The 18,724-nt window shown below is 47.7% G+C and overlaps 1 protein-coding gene across 1 annotated transcript in view; it reads right to left on the reverse strand.

The window, feature by feature from the left end:
• FGF22 (fibroblast growth factor 22) overlaps positions 1-18,724 on the reverse strand; it is a 63,804-nt gene that overhangs the window by 44,892 nt on the left and 188 nt on the right. The gene's annotated exons all lie outside the window — the stretch shown is intronic.

Here is an 18,724-nt window from a genome sequence, read left to right on the forward strand (position 1 = left end):
ATCCAGGCTAACTATGGCACTGATTTTGTCGGGGTCAGCTGTGATGCCCTGGGTCTGTGAAAATGTGTCCAAAGAAGTGTAGGCTTCTTTTTTTGATGGCGCATTTGGGGCCATTGCGGTGAGCCCTGCGCCATTAAGGATGCCACACACTGCTTTCAGAGCAGTGTCATGTTGTTCTTGGGTGATCCCGAAAATAAGGATGTCATCGCTGTAGTTAAGAGTGTTTACCACCCGAGCTTGTTTGCTGAAATATTTCTGCTGCGGATGATATCCCGAAGTTGAGCCGCTTGTAGCAGAGCAGCCCCTCGTGCGTTGCAAAGGTGGTGATTGGTCTGGAGGCAGGGTCAATTACCAGCTTGTGACACCCCTGATTTAAGTCAAGTATAGAGAAATGGGTGGCTTGATTGAGCCTTACCAGCATGTCCTCAATATTGGGTCCTGGGTGCCTCTCTCTGGATTGCAGTGTTCGGAATGCGCATGTCCACGCAGAGATGCAGGTGGCCATTATCCTTGGGCATGGCTACTAGGGGGAACACCCATGGTGTGGGGCCGTCCACTCTCTCGATTATGTCATTGTCGAGGAGGAGCTGCAGTTCGTGCATGACCTGAGCTTGTAGGTGGAAGCCTACCCTGCAAGGGTGTTGAGGCACTGGGCGAACTCTTGGGTCAATATGGAGGGATATGACAGTGCCTTTTAACATTCCTACCCCTTTGAATAGTTTTGGGAAGGTGGACTTCAGTTCCTCAATGTTCCGGTCTCGGCACGATATTGAGTTCAGGGTCTGTGTGCCTGGGGTAAGGGGGTAGACCTTGTACCACTTCCGAAGGGTTGTATTGGATATCGATCAGTTCTAGTGCTCTGGATGTCAGTAGCTGAGGAGGCATCGCCCTGACATTGGGCTGTGGATGACATGAATGGTGGTGGGCACTCTCCTCCCTCCCTGTGGAGTAGGTTGCACCGAAATTGGACCTTGGAATGGAGAGGGTGGCCCGCTCCCCACTGGCAAATGCGGGCTCGAGACGGGTACAGTGGGTAGGTGCAATGACATGATAGGTACCCTCATTCATGACGTTGACTGTCACCCCGGTGTTTATGACGAATTGGTTGTTTACCCCTCCTATTTGGACCGACACTTTTGGCACTGTGCTGTTGTCCAACGTGTCACTGATGAGTCTGACATATTCCTTGCTGTACCTGTCGTGAGGGTAGTACTGGTCCTCTGCTTGGTGAGCCATTTTGTTTGGCTTCGGGTTTTCATAGGGGTCACGCACATAGTATGGTGTTGAATATGCGTGTACGTCATATTCTTTGTGGAGTTCTTGTTCCGGAGTGTAGTCTGTTGGAGGATTGGGTGCATAATTGTATTTATTGGTGGTTCAATGCTGAGGTCTTCAATTGCCCTTATGAACCCTGGTTGGGCGGAGCCTTGACAGTATGTGATGATCTTGGAATGTTTTTGTGGTATCTCGGTCCGGATATGGTCAAGGACCCGGCCCTCTCGGGTGATCCGGCCTCCTAGCAGGGGCAGGCAGTGGGGTTAGTCTATATGCGGCAAGCAGTGGGGATTTTTCCCTGCACCTCGCCTGAAAATGGTTCTCTTGGTCACACCTCATGCATATTTGTCCTATGGCCGGACACTGGCCCCGGTGGGAAAATTTGAATCTGTAGCACTGCTTCTCACCTTGGATTCAACAGTGTGGGCTCCAGGATTCTTGTCTGCTTGACAGTCTTGTGTGGCGGGTGTATCCTTGGGATCCGGGGCCACTGCTGCTATGGTTTCACTTTTCTTTGGGTTCTCCATGGATGCTGCCTGCGCGTACCCCTTTCATATATCCTAGCCAGATTGACGATTTCTTGTAACGGAAGGTGTTTTTTCAAGAGATGTTTCCTGAACTTTGAGGAGGTGCATCCTTCGATTACCCTGAGTCTGATTGCTTTGTCGTCGTTAAAGTTGGCAAAGTCACATTATATTATAAATTCTCCCATCGTTTCATGTGGTAGCTGTACACACTGATTGAATGTGTACCTTTCGTATTCCCTGTTGGGGAAGATTATTAGTTTCCTGTTGATGGCGGTGGTTAAGTGTTGGTAGGTGGTCTTCTTTTGTGTTGGGATTGTTTTCATGATCCCTTTGATTTCTTTTCCCGGAAGGTTTGGCGAAGATGTCTGTTTTGTTGAGTGAGTCTTGGTCACCAATAGCCCTCATAAAGTCCTTGAACTCCTCCATCCATTCTTCCCACCTTTGACCTTGGTCATAATGTGGTTGTAGTGTAAACAGGTTGGGGCACCGTAGGAAGTTCGCCTTAGATGTGGGTCCTTCCCCGATGGTGCCTTGGGCCTCCACTCGTGCACCTGAGGCTACTTGTGCTCCTTCTGACATTTTGGTGGGTTGTTAATTTGTGCTTGTGGTTTCAGCTTATTTAAGCAGTTGGCCCGTTCTCTGTGACAGGTTGGTTGTATTTAATGTGTTCTTGTTGTGCGGTTATCTTCTTTTTGTTTCACTTTCACTGTGATAGTCTGTAGTGTTCCTGGATTGGTAGCCCCCATTGTGGCGCTGTATGGTGAGCGCATGCTCTAGTGCCCCCTGTCAGGTGTACGCGTTGGCATGTCGCTTTGTCACCCTTATCTAGGTAGGCCTGGTGCAAGTCTTTGTTATCTTCCTTTCTTATGGCGTTGCTCTTCCTGCTGGCATTCATCCCTCTTGTGGGGGCTGCGTCCTGGGTGGTCTAGTGGTATCTGTGTGTATCAGGGCCGTTCTCTGGTTTATCGTTTCCCTTCACCTTTTATTTGTATGCAAGGCAACGTGTACTACGTGCACTAGGCGGCCTCGACTAATGTGCATGCCATGTGTGATAGACGGCTTGGTTTAGTTTTCCTCCGCCTCTCCGCTCTCCCTCCTCGTGCCTCGCTGGAGCGGGCCTCCTTACCTTACAGTTATGCTCTGTCAGTGCTACAGGACTCTAGCAATGCAAGCCTCCTCCAGACAGCAGTGAGCGGTCAGTGCGACAAGGCTTTACCAATGGAAGCATCCTCCAGACAGCGGTGATCTGTCAGTGCTACAGGACTCTAGCAATGCAAGCCTCCTCCAGACAGCAGTGCTGCAGGGCCCTAGCATTGCAAGCCTCCTCCAGGCAGCAGTGAGCTGTCAGTGCTACTGAACTCTAGCAATGCAAGTCTCTTCAAGATAGCAGTGAGCTGTCATTGCCAAGGTACTGTAGCAACGCTAGCCACCTCCAGACAGCAGTGAGCTGTCAGTTCTATGGGGCTATCGTAATGTAAGCCTCCTCCAGACAGTAGTGCTGCATGGTACTAGCAATGCAAGCCTCCTCCAGACAGCAGTGAGCTGTCAGTGCTACAGGACTTTAGCATTTCAAGCCTCCTCCAGACATCAGTGAGCTGTCAGTGCTACAGGACTCTAGCAATGCAAGCCTCCTCCAGACAGCAGTGAGCGGTCAGTGCGACAAGGCTTTACCAATGGAAGCATCCTCCAGACAGCGGTGATCTGTCAGTGCTACAGGACTCTAGCAATGCAAGCCTCCTCCAGACAGCAGTGCTGCAGGGCCCTAGCATTGCAAGCCTCCTCCAGGCAGCAGTGAGCTGTCAGTGCTACTGAACTCTAGCAATGCAAGTCTCTTCAAGATAGCAGTGAGCTGTCATTGCCAAGGTACTGTAGCAACGCTAGCCACCTCCAGACAGCAGTGAGCTGTCAGTTCTATGGGGCTATCGTAATGTAAGCCTCCTCCAGACAGTAGTGCTGCATGGTACTAGCAATGCAAGCCTCCTCCAGACAGCAGTGAGCTGTCAGTGCTACAGGACTTTAGCATTTCAAGCCTCCTCCAGACATCAGTGAGCTGTCAGTGCTACAGGACTCTAGCAATGCAAGCCTCCTCCAGTCAGCAGTGAGTTGTCAGTGCTACTGGACTCTAGCAATGCAAGCCTCCTCCAGAGAGCAGTGCTGCAGGGCCCTAGCAATGTAAGCCTACTCCACACAGCAGTGAGATGTCTGTGCTACAGGACTCTAGCAATGCAAGTCTCTTCAAGATAGCAGTGAGCTGTCATTGCCAAGGTACTGTAGCAACGCTTGCCTCCTCCAGACAGCAGTGAGCTGTCAGTGCTATGGGACTATCGTAATGTAAGCCTCCTCCAGGCAGTAGTGCTGCATGGTGCTACCAATGCAAGCCTCCTCCAGACAGCAGTGTGCTGTCAGTGCTACTGGACTCTATCAATACAAGCCTCCTCCAGTCGGCAGTGAGCTGTCAGTGCTACTTGACTCTAGCAATGCAGGCCTCCTCCCGAGAGCAGTGCTGCAGGGCCCTAGCAATGCTAGCCTACTCCACACAGCAGTGAGATGTCTGTGCTACAGGACTTTTGCATTTCAAGCCTCCTCCAGACAGCAGTGAGCTGCAGGTGCTATAGGACTCTAGCAATGTAAGCCTCCTCCAGCAAGCAGTGAGCCATCAGTGCTACAGGACTATCCACAAAAACAATTACGCAACTAAAAAACAAACAATTCCTGTAACAGCGCCTCGATGCCCGCGAGCTGTGTGAGCGTTTTAAAAATGCAAATAAATAAAACAAATACATTGCAATGTAAGCCTCCTCCAGACGGTAGTGGTGCAGGGCTCTAGCAATGCAAGCCTCCTCCAGCAAGTAGTGAGCTGTCGGTGCAACTGGACTCTAGTCATGCAAGCCTCCTCCAGCAAGTAGTGAGCTGTCAGTGCTACTGGACTCTAGTCATGCAAGCCTGCTCCAGTCAGCAGTGAGCCGTCAGTGCTACTGGACTCTAGCAATGCAAGCCTCCTCCAGACAGCAGTGCTGCAGGGCCCTAGCAATGCAAGCCTCCTCCAGACAGCAGTGAGATGTCTGTGCTACAGGACTATAGCAATGTAAGCCTCCTCCAGGCAGCAGTGAGCTGCAGGTGCTACAGGAGTATAGCAATGTAAGCTTCCTCCCGACAGATGTGAGGTGTCAGTGCTACTGGACTCTAACAATGAAAGTCTCTTCGAGATAGCAGTGAGCTGTCATTGCTAAGGGACTCTAGCAATGCAAGCCTCCTCCAGACAGCAGTAAGGTGCCCGTGCTGCAGGACTGTAGGAATGTAAGCCTCCTCCAGACAGCAGTGAGGTGCCAGTGCTACTGGACTCTAGCAATGCACGCTTCCGCTAGTCAGCAGTGAGCCGTCAGTGCTAATGCAATGCATGCCTCCTCCAGACATCAGTGAGCTGACAGTGCTGCAGGACTCTAGCAATGCAAGCCTCCTGCTGTCAGTGCTGCAGGACTCTAGCAACGCAAGCCTGCTCCAGTCAGCAGTGAGCTGTCAGTGCTGCAGGACTCTAGCAACGCAAGCCTCCTCCAGTTAGCAGTGAGCTGTCGGTGCTAATGGACGCTAGCATTGTACGCCTCCGCCAGTCAGCAGTGAGCCGTCAGTGCTACAAGACCCCAGTAACGTCTTTCAGCAATATAGGGCCAGCAGTGTGAGTCTTCTTCCGGCTTTTATTCTGTGGCACTACAATGGCTCAACTGGGAGAATAATGATGGGTTCCAATATCGTCGACTGTGCACTTTTTTCAAAAGGCTCACACTGCTGAAGTTGTAAATCCTATAGGATGTCATCTGTAAGGGGTTTATCCTCATTCAAACCTTGCGGCCGAAAGTAGATTTCAGCCACATTTGTGAAAAGAAAAATTCGCACATTCCTGAGGTTTTTCTCCACATTGGGAACTTCTGAAAATGGCAAGCAGATAGTTAACATAATCCCAATGTTGGTAATGTCACACTGCATCTCTAAGTATCAGGGCCGGCTGGGTCAGCAAATGTGGAGCCATGTGAAGAGGATGTGATGGGCCTGCCATCCAGAACCCCGCATAGAACCGTAATGACAGGAGGATTCAGGGCCCTGAGCGGTTAAAATGTTCACAGGGAGGCCACAAGCGCTAGACGTCTTTACAGAGGCCTTTTCAAAGGCGAAAGGTTGCTGAAGAGCTATGTTTTTCTATAATGTTTTTTTTAATGTATGTATTATTCGTTTAACGGTTTATCTTACCCTTATGCGTAAAATACATAACATTCATGCAAAAGAGTAAAATGTATTATTCCATAAATTGATACAATTAATTCATACTTTTCTTTTAACCATATTAAAATAATTACTGAAAGTATTATCATAGGTTGGCATCGTACATCATCTTGCATGTATGAGCAAAGCCTGACTATTGTTATTCTCTTTCTAGGAGTGCCACCTTTGTTGAGGTTCTCCCAATAACTTGTAACATGCATTTATGATATGATAGGTTATTTATAACGCGCTTGATACCCAGAGGTTTCTAAGCGCAGACCCGGGGATCGAACCTGTGTTGCTCCATGTTGTCTTGCTTCCAAGGTGAGCACGTTGCCACTGAGCTATCCTCCCAAGACTATGAACTGAACAGTTGCCAAGTAAATGCTCTGACGGTCTCCAGTGAAAAGGTGGCCACATCATTTGTTGTCTAAAATCTGTAAATGCCTAAACAAATCGATTTAGGAATTGATTGCGTATATTGGCAGTGTCTTTACAAAAAAGGCACAAATGTTTTCAATGTTCCATCATCCCCGGAATCATACATTAACGACATATGTTTTCATTGTTGGGTATATCCTTTCTTGGACCCAATACATCTACGGTAGCGTAAGGGTGCAGAAGGCGGAGACTGACACACAGCTGGGCATGCTGGTTATTGCTATAAACTTTGATTATTAAGGAAAAATAAAGAGAAAACCTAGCTTTCCCAATCTCTAAGAGGGGGTTTCCCTGACTCAACTAAAACACTAAGGATCCTGTCAGAAAGTCTGTATAAATGAATAGTCCCCCGTTCTGTGTCAAAACCCCTACTTCTTGCCCTTACACTTAAAACTAAACGTAAAGTAGAACTTGTTGGTCCTGAAGAATGTCTCCCTTCTTCTGGACTGTGGATAAAAGTTCACTTCCAGGTTTTGGATTATGCTTAGGGGAATTGCTACCTTCCCTGGGTGACCATTGGTCCTCCAACACAAAAAACAAAGTTCCAGAACCTTTCTTCAGCAGAGACACTGTTTATCCTTTAACAATTTATATCAGAACGTCTTTTCAGCTTTGGTTACTGGGAGAATGGCTCACTTCTCTTAGTATCTGGATGCTATAGTTCACCACAACCAGGGGCAATGACTCCCTTCCCCTGGCCTCGGTTACCAGGAATATGACTCCCTTCTCCTGGTATCTTGACTTTAGAGTTTGATACAACCAGCGGGAATGACTACCTTCCCCTGGCCTCGGTTACCAGGAGAATTACTCCCTTCTCCTGGTATCTTGAATTTAGAGTTTGATACAACCAGCGGGAATGATTACCTTCCCCTGGCCTTGGTTACCAGGAGAATTAGTCCCTTCTCCTGGTATCTTGACTTTAGAGTTTGATACAACCAGCGGGAATGACTACCTTCCCCTGGCCTTGGTTACCAGGAGAATTACTCCCTTCTCCTAGTATCTTGACTTTAGAGTTTGATACAACCAGCGGGAATGACTACCTTCCCCTGGCCTTGGTTAACAGGAGAATTACTCCCTTCTCCTGGTATCTTGACTTTAGAGTTTGATACAACCAGCGGGAATGACTACCTTCCCCTGGCCTTGGTTACCAGGAGAATTACTCCCTTCTCCTGGTATCTTGACTTTAGAGTTTGATACAACTAGCGGGAATGACTACCTTCCCCTGGCCTCTCTTTCACTTTTGATTCCACAGTTCAACACATTTAGTCTTTCCTTGTGAGGGTCCCAGACCTAGGCTTCCCTGTTTCCAGACTGGGCCAGACTTAGTTCACTCCTCTGCCAAGTACTGCCATGAGAAAGATGGTTTATATTCTTCGTGTGGGTGCGGTTCCCAGACCCGTATTTCTCTACCGCTTTGATTTGGCAGACTTGGTTCACTTTCCTGCCAGGCACTGCCACGAAGAAGATTTGTAGGGATTTTCTTTTGTGGGTGTGGGTGCCAGACCCATGTTTCTCTATTGCTATAGTTGGGCAGGCCTGATTCACTTTCCTGCCAGGTACTGCCACAAAGACGATGACTTGTAGGGATTTGTTTTTGTGGGTGCCTGTCCCAGACCTCACCTCTTTCAGTTCTGACTCTAGCGTTCTCAGGGTTTTCTTCTCCCCCAGGGGCTTCCTCCCCACCCCAGCTTTGTTGGTTATGAGTCTCCCAAGACCCTGCTGTGCCCCCACCAACTGTTCCAGCAACCCCTGTACTTTTAAGGTTGCTGCTGTTGTGTTCTTGTCGGTCTCTGGCTCTTCTGCTTCCTGTTTTGTGTTTCTTGTGGCTTCTTCACCGTTCTTCATGGTGCAGCGGCATCTCCGTAGCATTTGGCTCTCTGCAGAATACATATCTTCACTTGACCGTGCCGTCCCATTGCGTCACACGTCTGGATCTCTGCTTCTACCTCTTTCTGGTTCGTCTATCCATGCTGGACAGGATAGGTATGCATTTGCCTGCCCATTAGACTCTCAGTTCACAGCCTCTTCAGTTCCCCACGCCTGACGACTCCTATGCATGCGGTTCCTCCAGAAACGGTCTGACAACATGGTATGTACTCCTTTCGTTTTTATCGAAAGCGGACATAGAAGACAGACTGTTCATTCAAGTTCTCACCATTACTCTTCCTTGTTCCGCACCTCCTCCTTGTTTCAGCCCTTGTTAAATGGCTCTCCCTATGGTAGGCCTTGCTCTTCTTTGTCCCAGTAGTCATTAAGTATTTGGACTCACAAACATGCGTGGAAATATGGGATATGGAGTTTAGTTTCGTGGGATAGGTAGGTGGGCAGGGTGTGGGGGCTGGGTTGGCATACAGCGTTCTCCAGAGATGTTCTCCTTTGTCTACAGAGGGGAGGTTTCTTCCCATGAGATCCTTCCGCTGAGTACCACCCCCAGGGGGGACTATCAGGTAGCAGCCTCACCACCCTAACCTCATGGGAAGGGGCTCCTATCAGAAGCGCATAAAGGCCTGACGATATGCAGGACTAGCTAGCCACATCAGATAACCGAGAAGTGCATCATTACATTCCTGTATTCCTTCAAGGAACTGTATTGTACCAGCCTTTTGCATTGTTTTATCCAATCAAATTCTTTCATTTTCCTTTTAATTCTCTGAGGGGTTTGAAATTATCTGCTCCCCGTTGCCTCCTATTTCAGTTTATAATATAGGTTTAGGCTCAATGGCTCCTATTTATTGACATAGTTCGTAGCTCTTTATAGAGGGATGGTTCTGGAGGATTTAATAGCCATGAATGGATTGAATACCAATAGGATCATTATCACGGTAAAACACATATAAATGCTGCTTATACTCAAAGAAAATCATAAGGTCTTTTTCAAGAATATATGCCAGCGCGTGTCCCCTTTCTTGTTGGTTTTTCTCAAATATTGGAAGATTTCTCTCAATGTTCTCATACCACCCAGTAGGTGAGTGTATGCCAAGCTGGTGATCCGATATTAATTGAAGATAATGAATATTCTTTTCTCTCCAGGTCCTGAATCCAGTTCATTTTGGCACAATAAGAGGCTATTTATTCCAAACACAATTATCTTAACTCCGCATTACTGAGGGAAAAGTGGTTTTACATGTTGCACATTCTTTAAATAAAGCTATTGTGTGTGCAATTAAAAGCTCTTTCGCAGATTCTCTTACCTACATTATTCATATTGTACAGACCACACCCTAGCTGGATTCCCTTGAACAAGGATCTTCACCCAATTGGGAATCATAACATATCGGGCTTCTTGAACACAATAAATGAAGGATAGTGATTACATTATAAGATTGTAAATATGTGCAGCCCTTGGCTCTTGGCATCCTCGTGTGAATAGGAGTCTAATTGGTATGTGCTCTGTTTATCTATCACTGTAATGTTTTCACTGGTAAAAACCAATTAAAAGAAGTGTCTTAACAAACCAAGTGGTTGCTTAAGTGCATAGACCTATATGTGTGTCACCTCACATAATATACGTGAAGAGAATTATGCGGTCTTCCTCAAGTATATGTGCTAACACTTGTTCCCCATTGCATGCTGGTATTGCCCAGAAGAAATCATTCATAAGGTTGGTTTAAACAATGTATGCTGGCATTGCCACTGTAAATTAAATTTTAAGCGTTGTGTATTATAAGAAAATCATGATTGCTATCTCAACAATATATGCCTGCAGCACCATTTTGTGGTTAGGCCGGGAAATTGCCTATGTGACACCGGATAAATGTGATAGGTATGGCTTTATTTAGCATTATGTCCACGAATTAGCGGGACAAAAAGCCTGCACAGAAAAATCTATAAAGAAACACGTTCTTAAAGTAAGCTGTGTCAGGGATAGGACAACACAAACTGAGATTTTCTCCAGGTGACCCACACCTCCAAGGAGGAATTTGTTGTCTCTCCAGGTACACCCTAGTCTACAAAATAAAGTCCAATGAAGCATCCAACAAAGTTCAAAAACCTAATTTTAACAGTCCTGGCTACCCTATGCTAGATGAGTTCACAAATCCTACTATCTAATGTCCAGCTCTAGCCTAGCAAAACAAAACAGAAAACGTCAGCTAGGAAGTGTTGTCCAGGGTTACTCATTCTATGGACCCTCCTTTCGTCTCCCTGCTTTCACGATATCTCGACAGGCCTCTTCCAGGTTTCAGGCCTCTCTGGGGCCTGGAGGAAGAGAAATATCTAAAGATAAGCAGTGCATGGTTTTACATGGTGGCTCTTGAGATTACACAGTTATACAGACATACGCCTTTGATGTCATTTAACTGTCAGCCTGGGGGATAGGCAACCTTGCATGAAAGGGCTGGGGGTGTATTCAGTTTGTCTGGGCTGAGTTTTACCCAGGCATCATTATGGTGTACTTCAAGAAGACCTACCTTTGATGCTCCTGAGAATGGTTAACATCTCCTTTTCAGAGCAGGAAATCTCTCCTGTGGGGTTAGCTTGGAACCAGTGCTTCAAAGGCAGACTGCCAGGATACAATGGCCACCCCTCACCACAGTGATAATTACCAAAGACTATTTGAAGTAGGCAGAGGGAATAAGGGGGTGGAGTCCGCACAGCCCATTAGAGAATTACAGTCCCCAGAAGGGTTCCCCCAGCTTGGATCTTGCTGGGGCCAAACCAAACTCCCTGCCCCTTCCCCACTTCCAGTGGTCGTATGTGGGTGGGAGCGGTTGGGAGCATTGCTGCTCTACTTTTTTTTAATTACGCTTTACTGTTCCTATATTTATATTTTAAAAAGAAACCGTTCTGGAATGGTTTTGTTTTAATGTAAATGTGTAGGAAGAAGTTAAAACTTGCACTTCAGTGAACTGCACTGAATGTTCCCTTAAACAGCAGCTGCATTTGTTTGGGAGGTTTGTATTGTGCGTGAGAGGGGGGGTGGCGATGTGCTTTGTGGGGTGGAGGGAACATAGTTCCACTACTTCATTTCGTTCACTTAGACCACTGCCCACTTCCCATAGAGAGAGCACTCTGGGTATGACATGAAAGGGCAAAGGACATTTGACACAGCAGCCATGACAAGAGCCCTTACACATGGCTAGAAGGGAACCAATCAGCTGTGGCATTTTGACCACATAAGGTGGGAAAGACCCTTCCCTTAATTGATCCATCTTTATACTCTTGAAGGAAGAAGAATTTCCTGGAACCGGTTTGGGAGAATAGTCTATTCCAAAGTCCTCTGCCATAGAGGTGTAGAGCAGAGGCTTCTGAGCAACAGGCAAGCTCCTTCCCTCAACCATCCCAGAGGAACATTTGGGTGAAGACGCTGTGGACCAAGACCATCTGCTGCCTGCACACTGGAGCCAGGAACCTGCTTACTGGATGGAATTACCCTTGCAGGTGGCGCACAGCCTTCCTGGAGTCGAACTACTGAACTGGGGATTCACCTTGGCCGTGGCTACCCTGGACTGGGTCTCCCAGCACCTCTCAAAGCAGAGGTAGCCCAGAACACCCATGTTTAGCTTGAAATGCTTTTTCGGCTAGCTCGACCCTGTTTGGCACACTTAAAGCCGCAACAGGATTAGTGCTTTTGGCACTCTAAACACTTAGAGCTGCCTATTTGCGTTTTTTAGTTGTTTCAAACTGGCTCGACTAACAGAAGCCAATTGCTCAACTTGACACTCGTAGCAGCAGTGGACTAGCCACATCTTGACCACCGATTCGAACCAGTGCAAGCCAACACCTTCACTCCTCCCAACGCTGACTCGAACTACTAGAAGCTATCGGCTTGAGCTGTCTCGACACCGCTCCGATCAATTGGCGGCCCCTGTCTCGAATCATCTTGGCAATGACGTGTCATTGGGAAGAACGTTGCGACATGCAGTGCAGTCCCTAGAACCCCAGCTCGACACTGTTGGGCCCCAAAGACATGTGAACAACGTATATGCAGTGTTCCTGTTGCCCTGGCCCACCTTTGAGGGCCCCAGTGACTTGTGCGATTCCACTCTATACCTTTCCCAAAGACACACATTGCTGCTGAACTGTCTTTACCTGTCTATCTCTGTATTCGAGACCCAGAGTGCCCCCTGTTGCTAGAACGTCTGCATTATCCGTCCGTATTCTCTCTTGCAGGGGTGCAGTGTTAGTGTTTTATTAGATGTGTGCATTTTAAGTTTAGGTAAAGGTTACTATTTTTCTTGAATTTTGATTGGACATAAGGCAGTGGTCGAAGGGTACGAAAAGAAGTTGGGCCTGATTCCAGAACGTTTTCCTATGGCATTGCACCATTATAAAACACTTCCATGAATCAGGCCCGTAGTGTAATTATGTTCCCTGCTGACCTGCCCGCGCTCCCCACAAACTCCATCGCCACACGCCCCCTCGCATCCAAACCCCCAAACACACCTGCTTTTCAAGGGAATCTTGAGTGCAGTGCACTGAAGTGCAAAGTTCAACTTCTTTCTACACTTTTATTTTAAAACTAAACGATTACGGAATGGTTTCTTTTTAAAATAAAAGTATAGGAACAGTAAAACATTTTTTAAAAGGTAGTGGAGCACCGCTCCCAACCGCTCCCTCCCACTGACATAAGGTAACATTGCGACTGAATATCCTATCATATATCATGATAAGGCATATTGTGACATAGCTTGATATAGAACATAACATGTCATATATACCATGGCATATCACATGACAGCATGAAATTACATAACATGACCTATCACAAAGCACAGCGACTGATCATGAGTCAGCATAATCTGTTCAATCGTGATAGGTCTTGTGCAAACAGAGAGTATACAAGGACTGGTCCACTGGGAGCACACCAGGAATGTCCAATGTTTGCATTTGGGTCTCCCTTTATGGCAGGCCTGCATAGCTGGTTGTAGAACGGGTACACTAATCATGTACCCCCTGGTCTTAGCACTGTCACAATGGAGAGATTTGTATTAGTGGTAGGGCTAGCACAGTGACTGCATTTGCTCTGATGCTAATGTCATTGAGCTGCGGCGAAGACCAGCCATTTTGTATTATTTTGAAGGGGCTACACGTGTGTAAGAGCCCAATGTGTGCTGTCTTACCACTTGTTTTAAGACAGAAACTGGATGCTACTTCCATCGGTTGCCGTACTAACAAATGGCTATTGGGAACCCATCCATTTTTGGGATTTTCACTGGCACTGCAACCAGCACAAATTCGGCCCCTGCCGCAGCACAGACAGCAGAGCAGAATGGGTCACGGTTGTGGTGATGATATGACTAGGAATCTAAGACGCCAGGTGCCATACACAAGGTCCCACCCAGCGGGAAGTGCTGTCAAATCTGCCTGCTTGGGTGCTGGCTGAGGCAGTTCAACTCACGAGCCAATGGGGGAGTGTGTTTGAGGTTCAGTCCACCACTGGTGTCAGGCTCGCTGCCCATCAAGGCATTAGATCACCAGTGAGAGTCTGGCCTCCCTTCTCCTCATCAGCAGTGACAGAAGGGAAAGGGCATTTATCATCGGGCAAGCAGCGGCTAAGTGAACATAATCCAGGAAGTAGGGCCTAATGGAAGCTGGGAATTATAAGTGGCCATAGTGTAAACTAGCAGTGAGTATGCTGGAAATCTACCATAGTGTGCCAACTGTGCATAATGGAAACTGACAATGGCCTGGTAAATGACTTGCTAAGCTTGTTTGCTGCAAACCATCAATTACCTGCTAGCAGGGAATATTATAAACCTCTAATGATGTGCTGACTAGGGTCAATTATGCATGACAAAATTAAACGTAGAGAACACTATTTGCTCATGAAATATTTGGTGCCTATTAGCGGAATTGATATTTGGATATGCCGCTGGGCTGTGCATTATGTGCCAAAGTCCTGATGTGCACTGATAGTATGATTTTCCATTGAGATCTAGCCTAACGCCGTCTCATAAAGAACCTGGGATGCCCAAAGCCATGAAAATCATGGGCACAGTTGGTTTTCTTTGTGGGTGATAGGGCTAGATTCTAACCAAATAATCATTAAATGCAGAGTGGCAGATTTGTTTTAAATGCTATTATTGCGGCCAGCTGTGACAAACCAACTTCCGGGGCACCAGTAGTCCAGGGATGAATATCAGTTTCTAAACCATGTATTAGCTCCACACCTCTAGTACACCAGAAGGTATCAGAACAGATTGGAAACACAAGCAAATGATAAACCTCCTTGTCCAATTTTGGTAACGTGGATGGAACGGCAGGTTTATCTCCGCAAGGTCGTTGATTGTTGGTTAGTTGCAACACAGCAAAAATACAATTATTACCAAATGATAAAAGGTACTGCTCAGTCAAGGTGTGCACAGATATCTACTTTATTATTATTCAACAGACAGTTCTAGCACACTACAAAATACAACCCACCCTGTAAAGGAATGCAGAGGACAGACAGTTTTAAGAAGTAAAGGGGATGCACTCTGGATACTGACAGGAGTGTAGTCAGTACAGTAATTAATCGCAATAGTTCAAGCATACTTAGTTTCAGCACAAGGGGAGCAATGGGTTGTAAAATGTCACTAGGAGCCTTTCGAGAAGGGCCTGGGGGACAGAACCGCAATGTACCTTGTGCTTGGAGAAGATCTTGATGCTTGACAGGGCTGAATCGGTTTCAGGGTGCTTTGCAGCTCCGGCGACAGAGTAGAAGACCGGAGACAGCTGCGGGCATCATGCGGCAGGCAGTTCGGCGAGTGAGGCTGGACGGACGGCTGCAGGCTGGCCTACACAGCATCAGGAATCATTGTCTCGGTGCTGGTAGGTGGGTCTGAAGCACTGGTCGAGGTGTCTCGGACGACGCTATCAACTGTGGTGTGACAACAGTCAGTAGTGCAGTCGGTTACAGCTTGAGGGGCTCGACTGGCTCGGAATTTCCTTTAAGGCGGACACTGGTTGATGTTGATGCACTCCTCCTAGTTTCTTCACTGGGCTTGTGTCGTCCTTTAAGGCGGATGGCCCAAAGCTGATGAGAGTGTTGGTTCAGAGACTCTATAGCACTTCCCACCTAGGAAGCTTGATTGCGGAGCCTAGCAGGGAACACTCTGTGTGGTTTGGGTACCGGTTCTGGAGCTGCTTGAGGGTCCTCTGGATTCACTATATCACTCTGTTCCCTGAGTGATGTATAGGGAAGGGATCTTGCTTCCCTCTTTGGAAATCCTGGCCTTCCTTCACTGGTGGAAGCTGTAAGGCAGACTGTACCTTCAGCCAGGGTCCAAATCAGTTCTTCTTGTTACTCCTTGCGAAGTCTTCAGATGACCTGCCCAAAAGAGGGGCTCAGCGCTCTTAAAGCCAAATGGGCCACAGTGATTGGTGTAGGCTAGGACTACCTTAATGAACCAATCCTGGGTCCCACCAACAATCTCATGTATGCATGAGGTCATAACCAGAGTGCTTTGCAACAGAAAAGGTAAAGAGGTGAAAACATGTCATACTAAGTCCCACCCATCTTCCTGTCTGTTGTGGATCAATGGGTCTCTCTGATTAATGGAATTTTCTGTGGTTCCTGATTAAAGCGGCAGGTCTCTCTTGAAGCTGCAGCGAAAACAGACTTTCTCCATCAAACCACATGCTCCTACCTTCTGATTGGAGTCCCTCTGCAGGGATGACTACTGTAAATTCAAAGTTCCAAACATGACAGGTCACTGCCCTTGATACTGAGAGGCGGGAGCTGGCTTCAGGTTGACACAGTGCATATCAAAGATTGTTGGGGTTTTCCTGACCTTTCTTAGTACTCCGACCAGGCCTCCTGTGAGCCTGTTTGAATTAACTCTTATTAGTATGCAAGGCTGCCACTAGCAGCTAACAAAGGAAAGGGTGAATCCATGGAGCCTTTATTAGTTAATTGGGCTGACCATGGTGGTCATATTCCAACTAAATATGACAGGGGGCCTGTAAGCTGTGTCCACCCAGAGTACACAGGTCTATGTGAATGTCGTGCCATGAGCATAGGAAAATGTGTGTGGACTAGCCCCACACATTATCCGGATGTTGATCTACCATCGTTCATTTTCTTTTAAAATTTTAAAAAACCCAGGCGAGCGCACCCCCACCGTGCGGATGGCCGAATTCCTCACACCAGGATTGCACGTTGGGATTTCAGAAGGTATTTTTAATCCTGATAGTGTGTTCTTCACTGTGTGCCCACAACACCATGTAGCATCCACAGGATGTATTCACCCTATTCCTTTTTAAACAAAGCTGGCAGTGGCAGCATGACCAGCGGTTCCCAAATTGGTTTACCAGCAGAACTATTTAAAAAGCAGTCGATTATGAGTTTGATTTTTCTAGAAGGTATATCAAACGTAATGTTGATCACCCAGAGCTCTTCGTTCTTTCCAAGGTGAGATAATGCCCTTTAGTTGAGCAGGAACCCGGGTATGCTGCCGAGAGCCCGGGACCAGGGTAGTATTGGCACTACATTGGTCTCTGCCTTTGATCCCACTGCCTGGAAGATGTAGGTAGCCTCTCAGTAACTATTTCAAACAGGAAGAGGAAAGGTGACAGATGTCACCATACAACTTCCTCAAGAGGTCACTTGCCTGATCTGTAGTAATGGGTGAGGGGCAGAGAGGGTTGCTTACTGATTCTTAGTATTATTAATGTATTGATAGAGCCCAGATCTAGCTTCGAGAAGGAAACGGGAGCACTTTACAAGCTTAGTGGGAACAACATGGGAGGGGAGCAGAGACTAGGCTTACTAGGATAGGCTGAGCACTGCGCCAATTACAGCGCTGAACACAGGATGCTGGAACATATCTCCTGAAGAGCTTGAGAGACCCTGGGTCCTGAATGAACTGAGGGTCTGTGCCCAGGCCTTGGGGAAGCCAGTCTCTGGATGCTGCCTCCAAGCAAAGGGAGACCTCTGCTTGCACATGTGGATCTGAGTTTGCCTTGTGGTGCTGTGCTGAACAGTCTGACAGTCACTCAAAATCGAACACAGGAGGATTCTGTACAAGAGGTCTCTGTGCTAAGGCAACGGAATCAGAGCGCCGTGGTCTTGCGTCACCGCGCTCACGTGACCTGGATCTTGGGAGAAGCTCCGTTGATGCTCAACAGGGAGCGAATGAGTCGTCTTTTTTTGATTCATAATAACAGCGCCCCATGTTGACAACATGAACCGGAGCATTTATTTTGGGGGCCGTGCGATATCTCAATACATGTGCTGGATAGCCCCCTTGCATGCAGAGTCTCCAACACCTACACGGGTGCTGTGAGAGAATTTCACAGTGGCGTTGCTGGGGGTTTCTGGGGGGCGAAGGGGTCTATAGAACCCCGTCTTTTGGTTGTAGCCCTGGATAGAAGCTCCAGGGCCACAACCAAAAGCCTAGCTAGCCCCGAGTTCAGACATTAGTGTAGCCCAGGATCTTTTCCAGACCTAGCAACACCCCTGCTGGGACATGCATGCAAACGTGTCATTGTCAAATCCAAGCAAAAGAAATAACAGTGTATCAATGTTTAAAGGGTAGAAATGCAACGAATACGGCAGCTGCTCACACCGCTGGTGTCCTGGGTAAGAACAAAGGCACCTGAGTGTCAGAAATTACCCTTCTATACATTGTGCACAACCCTGCACCCGTTTACTGAAACGGAGAGGGTTCCCATACGAATGCATTTCACATCTCATCCCATTTATGTGCTTGGATGTGCTTCTAAAACGCCTGGAAAGGCCCCTATTGGCCAATGGGTGTGCGCCTGTATATTAAGCATGGCCAGCGACTCGTGCTGAACCGGGTTAACTTTCTTTCATCATCCCTTCCCTGGTGTTCAAATGGGGGGGCCGGCTGCATTCCCCACAGGCGTCCCTGCGTGTATTCCGATCCTGCATCGTTAAGGCCCCCTGGTGAAAACTCGCTTTCACTGATTTTAACCTTTCCGTTTAGGTCGGTTTTTGGGTGAAACGATTGTGAGAGTCACAACCCCACACGTCGCTCACACACATCACAGGGCATGCACAGCACGGGTAGCGGCAGTACTGACCTTTCCCACGTAAAAACCAGCACTGTGTGAGCATATATCGCATGTGTAGAGCGCACACCTAGCTGGCTAGCAAGAGAGCCCTGGCGGGGGGGGGGGAGTGTCCAAGCTGCAGCGCAAATTTACTTCCCGAGCCACACACCAGCAGGGGACAGCTGGCACAAAAGCGAGACCAGTGCTGCTTTCACAAAAGGACGGCTCCACTAGAGTCGAGAGCACGGCACGGAGTGCAGCAGCGCAGGCTTACACACGCACACGCA

Source organism: Ambystoma mexicanum, chromosome 1p, assembly GCF_040938575.1.
Source record: "Ambystoma mexicanum isolate Mex_15411 chromosome 1p, UKY_AmexF1_1, whole genome shotgun sequence".
NCBI lineage: Eukaryota > Metazoa > Chordata > Amphibia > Caudata > Ambystomatidae > Ambystoma > Ambystoma mexicanum.